Source organism: Myotis lucifugus, unplaced genomic scaffold, assembly GCF_000147115.1.
Source record: "Myotis lucifugus unplaced genomic scaffold, Myoluc2.0 scaffold_88, whole genome shotgun sequence".
Taxonomy (NCBI): Eukaryota; Metazoa; Chordata; class Mammalia; order Chiroptera; family Vespertilionidae; genus Myotis; species Myotis lucifugus.
The window spans coordinates 4258834-4270176 of NW_005871136.1; positions in this window are offsets into that span (position 1 = coordinate 4258834).

Genomic DNA, 11343 nt, shown 5'->3' on the forward strand with positions numbered 1-11343 from the left:
GATATCTTTTATATCTCACCTGTAGATTTAAACTGGAGAATGTCAAATTACATTTGCTTTGCCACATACACATAAGGTAGCTTAGAAAAACAGCTCATTGTAAAAGAATTGAACCATAAAATAAATAAATTACTGAATTCCTCTACCTTCAGGTTGATGTAAAAGTTTTAACTTCCACTAGACATGCCACAACTCATGAGTATGGAGTGGGTGATCTGTCATCCAGGCCCTACTACAGCCCTCAGTAAGTGTTTTGGTAACCACTTTTTTTTCATACCAAGCCTGAATTTTCCATATTGGTAAGCACTCAACCTTATGACAACCACAATCAGATCTGGCCAACTCAAAAGCCCCAATGATAACAAAAAATATTTTGTTTCATCCTTTTATTAACTTAAGAAAAGCAAGTTTTTGTCTGTTGTGTGTGTTTAAATTGAAATGGACAGTGCCTACTGACTTAACTCAGGTTCTACCTCCTAAAATGTGACTCTTCACCTATTTAATTTTTATAGTTCTACATATTATCTTCTATTTGCAAAGTGCTTAGTCAATAGTATCCTAAATCTTGTGTGCATGTGAATAGGGAAGCCAAAAAAAGATGTAGTAATCCATTTCCGGTAAGGGTGGGTTAGATTATTGGAATAACCCTCAAAATATAAATAACTGAAAATGTTAAAAGATAAAAAAAGTCTCTTAAAAACAACAAAAAGCTAACAATACTGTAGGCATTACCAAGCCAAAGCTGAAGGAAAGGGGTGTCCAGATAATAGGAGAGCTCAAGAGCTCACTTTTCCTTTGAAAGTCCTTGCTAAACCCATAACAGATCCTCCTTTAAAAAACACACAAATATTTTTATTGATTTTTTTAGAGAGAGAGAAAGGGACAGGGAAAGAGAGATAGAAACACTGATGAGAGATTGGCAGCCTCCTGCACACCCACTTTGAGATGGAGCCCGCAACCCAGGCATGTGCCTTGAACGGGAATTGTACCATGACCTCCTGGTTCATTGATCGACACTCAACCACTGAGTAAATACTGGCCAGGATTTTCAGATTATTAAAAAAAAAAAAAAAAACTGGAATAAATTCAAAGAATATTTTCATTTCTACATCATCTATTTCCTTCTAGTCACCTTTGTATATACACTTAACTTCAGTATCTGTCCATTTGTTTAATAAATTTTGGTTCAAAAACATCATATAAGATGTACAAACACTGTCACATTCTTTCCTAGCAAAAGGAGATGTTGTATAGACCAATGCTGCCCCAAAGAAATTTAAGATGAGCAACATATGTAATTTTACATTTCCTAGTAGCTACATTAAAAAAGTAAAAAGAAACAGGTACAATTAATTTAAATATATCTTATTTAACCCAAAATATATAATGTTATTTCAACAATGTAATCAAAATTTTAAAAATTGAGCTATTGTAAATTTCTTTTCTCGTTCCAAATCTTTGAAACCCACGTATACTTTATATTTATACCACATAACAAGTCTACTTTTTAAGTGCTCCATAACTACAGATGGTTGATAGCTACCATACTGGAAAGCATTAAGACTAAGATGCTGCTAGTTGTCTCTTTACATTTATCTTCTAATCCATATCATCATGAAATATTTTCTTCTGTCAGTGTTCTCCTTTCTGCCAGGAAGGGCAGAAAATGAAAAATTTTGAATTTTCAACTGTGTTCAATGAAAGCTTAAACTACAAAGATGGTCTCTTAGAATTACAAAAGGATTCAATGCATCTATATAACTGCAAGACTAAAAAAGTAAGTTTTCTTTGTTGTTTGAAAAATTTCTAAAAAAGAATGATAGCCATGACATATCAATCTTCACAAATATTGTTCAAGAAAGAAACTCAAAAACTAAAGCTGAATCCCATGGTACAAAAGTTAAAGAAATGAGACAAACTTGAAAAAAAATCTTCAGGGAACGGGAAAATATAAAAAGTGATCTAGCAGATTAGAACTAGAAGATCATAACAACTTTGAAAAAGAAAATTAGAAGATTCATACTTCCTGATTTCAAGACTTACTATAAAACAACACTAATTAAGAGTGATATTGATGAAAGCATATAATATATATATGTTATATTTGTGTGTATATTAATTAACGACACACACACACACACACACACACACACACACACACACACAAAAGGAATGAATCTTAAAAGGGTTAAAGAGAATAAAATGGGGCAGAGGAAACTTAGCTGTGTTTAGCAGGAATCTTGCAGAAAGCTTGCAGCCTTGAGTACAGCATAGCTTAGATAACCAGAGGACCCTTACGCCAGCAGAAACTGCCAGCAAGAGCTGATAAAAGCCTTCCCCCCTTTTCTGTCAACGCTGATTCCTTTTTTGGTCTCAGCCCATCTGCACCAAGACGGAAATAAAAATTTCCTTGGTACATATTACAGCCTCATGTCATAGGTGCACGACGACGCTGGTCCACTCCAAACCTTTCAAATCTATACATGTGTTAAAATTCATATACTGCACACCAAGTTAAAAAAAAAAAAGCAAATTTTATTGCATGTGAATTGTACCTTAGTTCTAAAAAAAAGAAAAAAATTATGATCTATGGTTAATTTGGATAAAAAAAAAGTAGAAGAGTTAAGCAGCTAAGCATAACTGAAGAGAAAATTAGTAAACTGGAAGATAAATAGAAATAAATTATCCAGAATGTAGCATTTAGAAGAGGTTAATAGAAATGGAGCCTTCCAACGCAGTAGCCAATGAAAAGCAGGAGCCACGGCTCTGCACTGCCCCATGGCTATGGCCCTCAACAAGGGCCACAAAGTAACCAAGAACATGAGCAAGCTGAGCATTGCTGTGAATGCCTCACCAAGCACAGCAAGTTTGTGTAGGACATAATCTGAGAGGTATGCAGCTTTGCTTCATACAAGCACGGTGCTCTGGAGCTGCTCAAGATCTCCAAGGACAAACAGGCCAAATTCATCAAGAAATGAAAGAGGACACACACATTCATGCCAAGAGGAAGCAAGAGGAGCTGAGTAATGCCCTGGCTGCCAAGAGGAAAGCAGTTGCCCAGAACTGAGTCCCCACCCTTCCCACTCTGTACATAATAAAACCTTTACACAAAAAAATATAGACATGGAAAAACAGCAAAAAATCTAACTTAATTGAAGTTCTAGAAGAAGAGATAGAGTGGGGGCAGAGGCAGATAATGGCTGAGAATTTCCTAGAAAGGATAAAAGATAACAAGTCAAGGATATTCAATAAAGCCCAAGCCAGACAAATAAAAGTAAGTTCACACCTAGACATATTGTAGTGAATGAGAGAACACAAAGACAGAAAATTTAAAAAGCAATGAGAATTTGCTAAGTACTCAATAGCATCAGTGTAAATCAAAAGACAGTGGAAAGAAGAAAATGTGCTTGAAGAAAAAAATATTCCAACCTAAAATTTAATACTGTGATAGATTTTTAAGGCCACAAATTCCCCCACTTTGTATGCACACCCTTTGAATATGACATTGTCATTCTTCCCATCAACAGATGACGCCTCATTTCTCCACACTTTGGAATTTGAGGTTGGACAGCTGAAGTGCTTTGCAAATAGGATGGCAGAGTGTTTGTGCACTGGGGCTTGGCATTTCTATTCTGCTTTTTGAACCCAGTCACCATGTGAAGAAGTTTAAGCTGAATTATGACAGATATGTTGCCCAGTTTCCTCTCTCACTCTAGTAAACCACCAGTAATATATGTAAGGCCATCTGGGACTGTCCAGCCCCATCTGACTTGACAAGTGACTATAGATGTATGAATGAGCCCAGCTGATACCATGCAGACCAGAGAAAAGTAATTCCATTGAGCCTTGCCCAAATTGCTGACCCACAGATTCATGGGCACACAGTGTTTTTGTGTCACGAAGTGTGGGATGGTTTGTTACCCAGAAATAGATAAGTGATACCTAGATCCAGCAAAAATATCTTTAAAAAATAGAATATAACAGACATTTCCAGACAAACAAAGCCTGACAGCTGGCCACCAGGAGACCCTCACTAAAAGAAATTCTAGAGACTGTATTATAGGCAGAAGGGATCCCACCAGGAAGATCAAAGATGCAAGAAGGTATGAGGAGAAAAGAGCGAAGTATGTGGATAAATCTATAAAAACATTGTTTTTGCAATACAATAATAATAGTACCTTAAATAATTAAGAATATTCAATGCCAGCAACCACTCCCAGATATTCTGATTTAATTTACCTGAGGCACCTAGGTATTGATGTTTTTTTAAAAATCACCCTACCTTGCCCGGCTGGCGTGGCTCAGTGGTTGAGCATCGACCTATGAACCAGGAGGTCAGGGTTTGTTTCCCAGTCAGGGCACATGCCCGGGTTGCAGGCTTGATCCCCAGTGTGGGGTGTGCAGGAGGCAGCTGATCCATGATTCTCTCTCATCATTGACGTTTCTATCTCTTTCTCTAACCCTCCTTTCCTCTCTGAAATCAATTAAAAAATATATCTATCTATCTATATCTCTATATATATACAGATATACATATATAGACATCTATCTATCTATCATCTATCTATCTATAAAAATCACCCTACCTTGATATAACTAGGTTTACACCACTGATTTAAATAAAAAACGTATACCTGTATATATATAAAACTAGAAGCCCGTTGCACGAAGATTCACGCAATAGGCCTTCCTTCCCCTGGCTGCTGGCATCGGTTTTCCTCCGGCACCTGGGACCCAGGCCTTTGCTCTAGCTGCAGCGAGGCTTGGCTTCTCCACTGCAGCCGCAGTGGAGAAACCAAGCCTCTTCAGTCTTCGCTCTGCGCCTGCATATGCAAATTAACTGTCATCTTTGTTTGGTTAATTTGCAGTCGCTCTGATTGGCTGGTGGGCATAGCGGAGTGACACCAATTTGCATGTTTCTCTTTTATTAGTGTAGATTGGCATTAATCTTAAACAATGTTTGGGGTCTCATATTTATTGATTTCAAAACTTATTACAAAGCTACAATAATCAAAACATATGGTACTGGCATAAACACAAACATACAGGCAAATGATATACAATAAAGAGCCCAGAAATAAACGTTGGCATATACAGGGTGGGGCAAAAGTAAGTTTACAGTTACGAGCACCCAAACAGAATTTATTTGAACTATAAACCTACTTTTGCCCCACCCTGTATATGGTCAAGTGATTTTTCACAAGGGTGCCAAGACCATTAAATGAGGAAAGAACAGTCTTTTCAACAAATAGTGCTGGAAAAATTGAATATTCGCATGTAAAAGAATAAAGTTGGATCCTTATCTACACAGCATGTACAAAATTAACTAAAAAATGGACCAATGGCCTAAAGCCATTGGGGAAAACTTCATGACACTGAATTTTGGCAAAATTAAAAATTATGCATCCTAGGACACAATCATCAGAGTGAAAAGCAACCCATGGAATGGGAGAAAATATCTACCAATCACTTATCTGATAAGAGGTTAATATCCAGAATATATTAAGAACGCCTACAATTCAACACCACCACCACCAAACACCACCTGATTAAAAAATGGGCAGAGGACTTAGACATTTCTCCAAAGAAGGTTTACAAATGAGTAGTAATAAGCACATGAAAACTGATGTTCATTAGGGAAATGTAAATCAAAACCACAAGGAGATACCACTTTACATCCATTAAAACAAAAAACACACAAATGTAAATCAAAACCACAAGGAGATACCACTTTACATCCATTAAAACAAAAAACACACAGAAAATAATAAGTGTTGGAGAAGAAATGGAGAAATTGAGATTGTGCACTGTTGGGAAGGTAAAATTATGCAGCCGCTGTGGAAAACAGTATGGCGGTTCCTCAAAATATTAAAAATAGATTTACCATATGATCTAGAAATTCCATTTCTGAGTTTACCCAAAAGAATTAAAAGCAAGGTCTTAGATATTTGTACATCTATGTTCACAGCAGCAATATTCACAATAGCCCAAAGGTAAAAACAACCCAAATGTCCATCAATGAATGAATAAACAAAATGGGAGTATATCCTATATGTAATGGTATATATTATTCAGCCTTTTAAAGGAATTAGATTCTGCTACATGCTACCACATGGATGAACCTTGAAGACATTACTCTAAGTGACTATGCCAGACACAAAAGGACATATATAGCATGATTCCACTTCTCTGAGGTAGTTGAGTAGTCATAGTTAGAGGTACAAATTAGAATGGTGGTTGCTAGGAGCTGGGGAGAGGGAGAATGGGGAGCTATTTTTTTTATGTACATAGAATTTCAGTTTGGGATCATGAGAATTACTGGAGATGGATGGTGGTTATGGTTTTACAACAATGTGAATGTACTCAATTCATTCCAAACTGTACACCAAGCATGTCAAACTCACAGCCCACAACGAATATTTTTGTGGCCCAGACAATATAACAGTATGTAGGAAACGTTTTAATAAAAATTTCATAACTTCATTTTTACAATATCCTGTTATACATAATTATTAATAATGAACTACAACGTTCGCTGACTGATTACTATAATTGTGTTGCATTCATTTCCCTTACATGCTTTTACAACAATGTGAATGGAGGCAGCTGATCGATGTTTCTCTCTCATCGATGTTTCTAACTCTCTATCTCTCTCTCCCTTCCTCTCTGTGAAAAATCAATAAAATATATTTAAAAAAAAAAAATTTCATAACTTCATTTTTACAATATCCTGTTATACATAATTATTAATAATGAACTACAACGTTCGCTGACTGATTACTATAATTGTGTTGCATTCATTTCCCTTACATGCCTTACACTCAGGCGCACCATGTCCTCCACTAATACTAGCAGTGAATATTTTAGCAGCTGATTGCCACATCATTAGTCTTGTACTGACTTGTTTGGTGTGCGCAACAGGAAATATTTTGCTTTCGGAGAACAAGAAAAGTAGGTTTATTTGCGTTACACTTATTAAATTGTGCAGTTATTCAGTGTCTGATAAGTTAATGTTCAAGAAAAAATATTAATTTTTATTAAAATGTTCTATTATTTTCTGTTAATGATTACTCATTTATTTCAGCCCTTTTATTCAGCATGTCTCTATTGAAATAAACCTACATTTCTATGACAATTGAAGCTTTTGTTTTTTTGAGGCCTACATAAACTTAAACCTTGTTTATTTGAACCGTGTTAGCCTTTGAGTTTGACATGCTTGCTGTACACCTAAAAAAGGTTAAAGTAGCACTGGCTTGCATTGCTCAGTGGTTAGAGCATTGATTGGCCTGTGCACCAAAGGGCCAAGGGTTCGAGTCCCAGTTAAGGTCATGCCGTACCTCGATTGCGGGTTCACTCCTGCCCCCACAGCCTATCGATGTGTCTATCTCACATAAATGTTTCTCTCTTTCTCTCTGTCTCTGCTCCCCCTCCCTTACCCACCGGCCACTCCGTTCCTCCCTTCCACGCTCTCTAAAAACCAATAGAAAAAATATCCTCAGGTGAAAAAAAAAAAGTTAAAATAGCAAATTCTGTATTATGCATATTTTACCACAATAAAAAAAAAAAGAATAAGAAAAAAATGGATGGCATAAGTTTTGTGTTGTTTTTGAACTTGTATGCTGCTGGTAATCTATATATACAAAAGGCTAATATGCAAAGTGTCCTCTCAGGAGTTCGACCGGGAGACCCAGAGTTCAATCGCTCGCTATGACATGTGCTGACCACCAGGGGCGGTGCGGAACGAAGGAAGGCCCCAGTCGGCCCTGATAGCTGGCCAGGCCTAGGGACCCGTGCATGAATTTCCTGTGCCAGGCCTCTAGGAAAATAATAAAACAAAACAAAGAGTGCGGTAGATGCCACGTTTGAAAACAAGCTATCAAAACCAGATTCTCCTTGTCTGCACTGGTAACAGAGAAACTTAAAGTAATTAAGTTTCTAATTACTCAGTCAGTAGAAAGCTACTTTGTTTTTTTCATCAAGGATTTATTGAGCACATAAGAGGCACTTAGGTTAGGAACTGGAAATATAATGTGTTGCTCTAAGCATGCTTATATACTCAGAGCCCAAGAGACACGTTGTTCCTACACAAACACAATATTAGATGACACACTGAATAAAGTTTAGGTATTACACAATTTATTGAAAAACTTCTAGCTGGATCCAAAATGTTCACTCTTTGTGATCTTGACATCCTGCATTCTTAAAGCTACAATTCTTCTTTAAAGTAGCTATACTTTAAGAAATAAAAATTATTATAAAAAAAAAAAATTAAAAAAAATAAACCATTTCTGGTCTACTTTCCTTGAGGCCTCCCAGGCTCACTAAAGGTCCTAAGGGTTTGGCTCTACCTCAAAATTAACTAACATGGTGACAATTTAGGCTCAACATCTATATTTACTTTTACTGAAATTTAACTTCAGAAAAGGTTCTGAGGGAAGGAAAAAAGAAGAAAAGCAGAGCATCTTTACTCTGTGAATCTTAAGTGAAACCTGAGAGAACAAGCAACTCTCTTGGGAACTGAAAGATTTAAAAACAAACAAACATGGCTATGGCCTTAAAGTACATAAAAAATTATAAATCATATGTCTGACATGATTTGAATCTCCTCCTCCTTTCTTTCTTTATGAGCATTTATATTCACCCTATTCCTCTCCAGCATCTCCAATCTTTCACCCTCGCCTGAGTTGCTTTCTCTTTGCCTTTAAATTAAAATAGATTTCCTTAATCTTAACAAACCTTTAACTGGGATGTGCTTCCTTCCAAATAGTCTTACCTCTTGACACTATCAAACTTCTGAGAGTGACAAGTCACTAAAATAGTCTCAAAATCTGGGTTCTATAAAAACTGTTCTACCACTAATTTACCAAAAACCATTCTCTTTACTCAGTCATTAACTTTAACTGTGTTATTCTATTTACTCTAGTGATCACTACCACCTCCTTTCAAATTTCCCTTTCCTGGGCTCCCACAGCTAAAATTTTCCTCCTTGGCTTCCACAACTAAACTCCTCTAAATCTTCTTTTAACTTTCAACCACTCATGTTCCCTGTAATTTCCTCAACAAGCCTCTTTCCAACCCTTAATTTTGAGCATTCCCCAGGGCTCAATCCTTGGAATCATACTCTTCTATTTACACATTCTTTAAGAGGGCTCAACCATTTTCATACCTCCAACTATAGCCTCTTAAGCTGGATTACTCTAAAATTTAGATTCGGTTCAAGATTCAGTTCCAAATTTACATCATCTTACAGGAAATTGCTCGAAGTGCCTGGCTGTCATTTAGAATTCCACACAAGCTAAGATTATACATGTCTAGAGGTAGCCTAACAGTTCAACTTTGAATTCTCTTCACCTGGTTAAGTTCTACCATTCCTTCAGCTCAAGCATCATTTTCTCAAGGAATTTCTTGACAATCTAATTAGCCAAATGCCCATGCACCTCTCTTTCACAGCACTTATCAGAGCTATAATTTTCCATTTATTTTCTGATTCTTTAATGCAGCGGTTCTCAACCTATGGGTCGCGACCCCTTTGGCGGTCGAACGACCCTTTCACAGGGGTCGCCTAAGACCATCCTGCATATCAGATATTTACATTACGATTTATAACAGTAGCAACATTACAGTTATGAAGTAGCAATGAAAATAATTTTATGGTTGGGTCACAACATGAGGAACTGTATTTAAAGGGCCAGAGGTTGAGAATCACTGCTTTAATGGCTACCTTTTTCACTAGATGGATGGCAGGGTCAATGAGAGAACTGGGCATGTCCTTTAGTAGCGGGAGGTGAAGGGTATGATAATTACCATATCCCCAGCACCTACCATTAAGTTTTAGACATATATTAAATAATATTTACCCAAAACTTATCAAATGAATGAATAAAAACACTCCAAATTTTTCCTAGGTAGTGCATCTTCCACCAATCCCATTTCCATCTCCACTCCTACTAGCCCACTGTAGTTCAGATGTTTACTTCACAGTTTGATCACAAAAGCATTTTACTTAATAAGCTCCTTCAGATTTTCCTTACTTCATTCCACATTGCCACAAGAATAATTTCCTTAATTACTTTACCATGCCATTCTCCTACCCAATAATCTTCAGTGACTTCCTATTTCCCCCCAAAATAAATCTAAGCTAATGTTTAGACATTTCACTAAAGAACTCTATTTGCCAAGAACATTAATGTCAGCTACTCTGGGCAGCCTCTCCTTAGCCATGACTTTAAAATACACTGAGTCTTCTCTTTGACTCTCCTTTTTCTAAGTTCCCTGAAGAACACCATCTTGTCAATGTTACTATTTATGCTCCTTTACTTCATCAACAAATAAGGCACCACTAGCAGAACAGGCATATCAGCCTGAACAAGCAGTAATTTTCTAAACTAGGTTGTATGACACCAGAATTGGATATTAAGAGTCCATTTCAGTGAATAATTTTAAGTGTTTGCTCAGCAATTATTCAATTTGCTGGGGAAAAATAAAAAACACAAATACATATAAACACTAGATAATGTAAGGCATCACCACTTTTAATATGTGCAAAATGACCGAATTTTGCTGCAAAAAATATACACACAACTATTTCTAGAATAATCTGTTTCCGTGCTGATAGCAAAAATTCACCTTGGTTGAATTTGCTTTCTTTCTTTCTTTTTTTTAAATATGTTTTTATTGATTTCAGAGAGGAAGGGAGAGGGAGAGTGAGAAACATCAGTGATGAGAGAAAATCATTGATTGGCTGCCTCCTTCACACCCCCTACTGGGGATGGAGCCCACAACCCGGGCATGTGCCCTTGACTAGAATCAAACCCCAGACCCTTCAGTCTGCAGGCCAACGCTCTATCCACTGAGCCAAACCAGCTAGGGCTGCCTTCTTTCTTTTTCTCTGCTAAAGATTTGATGAATTCTCAAGTGTTACGAGAAAAATAAGTAACCATTCTAGGGGAAATATTATATGTTATATAAATAGTGGGTGGGGCAAAAGGAGGTTTACAGTTTTTGTATGGAAAATCTATAATAGGAGAAACCAAGATGGCGGCATAGGTAAACACCTGAAATTGCTGCCTCGCACAACCACTTCAAAAATACAACTAAAAGACAAAACAGACATCATCCAGAACCACAGGAAGGCTGGCTGAGTGGAAATTCTACAACGAGAAGGATAGAGAAAAGCACAATGAGACTCAAGAGGAGGTGCGGAAGTAAAGTGCAGAGGTATGGAGGCTCCAGCGCGCGCGGAAAGGGGCTGGCAACAGAGGACGCCGGTGTCTTTTGCAATCGGGAGGGAGGCACAAGCTCCCGACGGCCCTGACTCCAGTTCCGGGCGAGTCTCTGGGGACC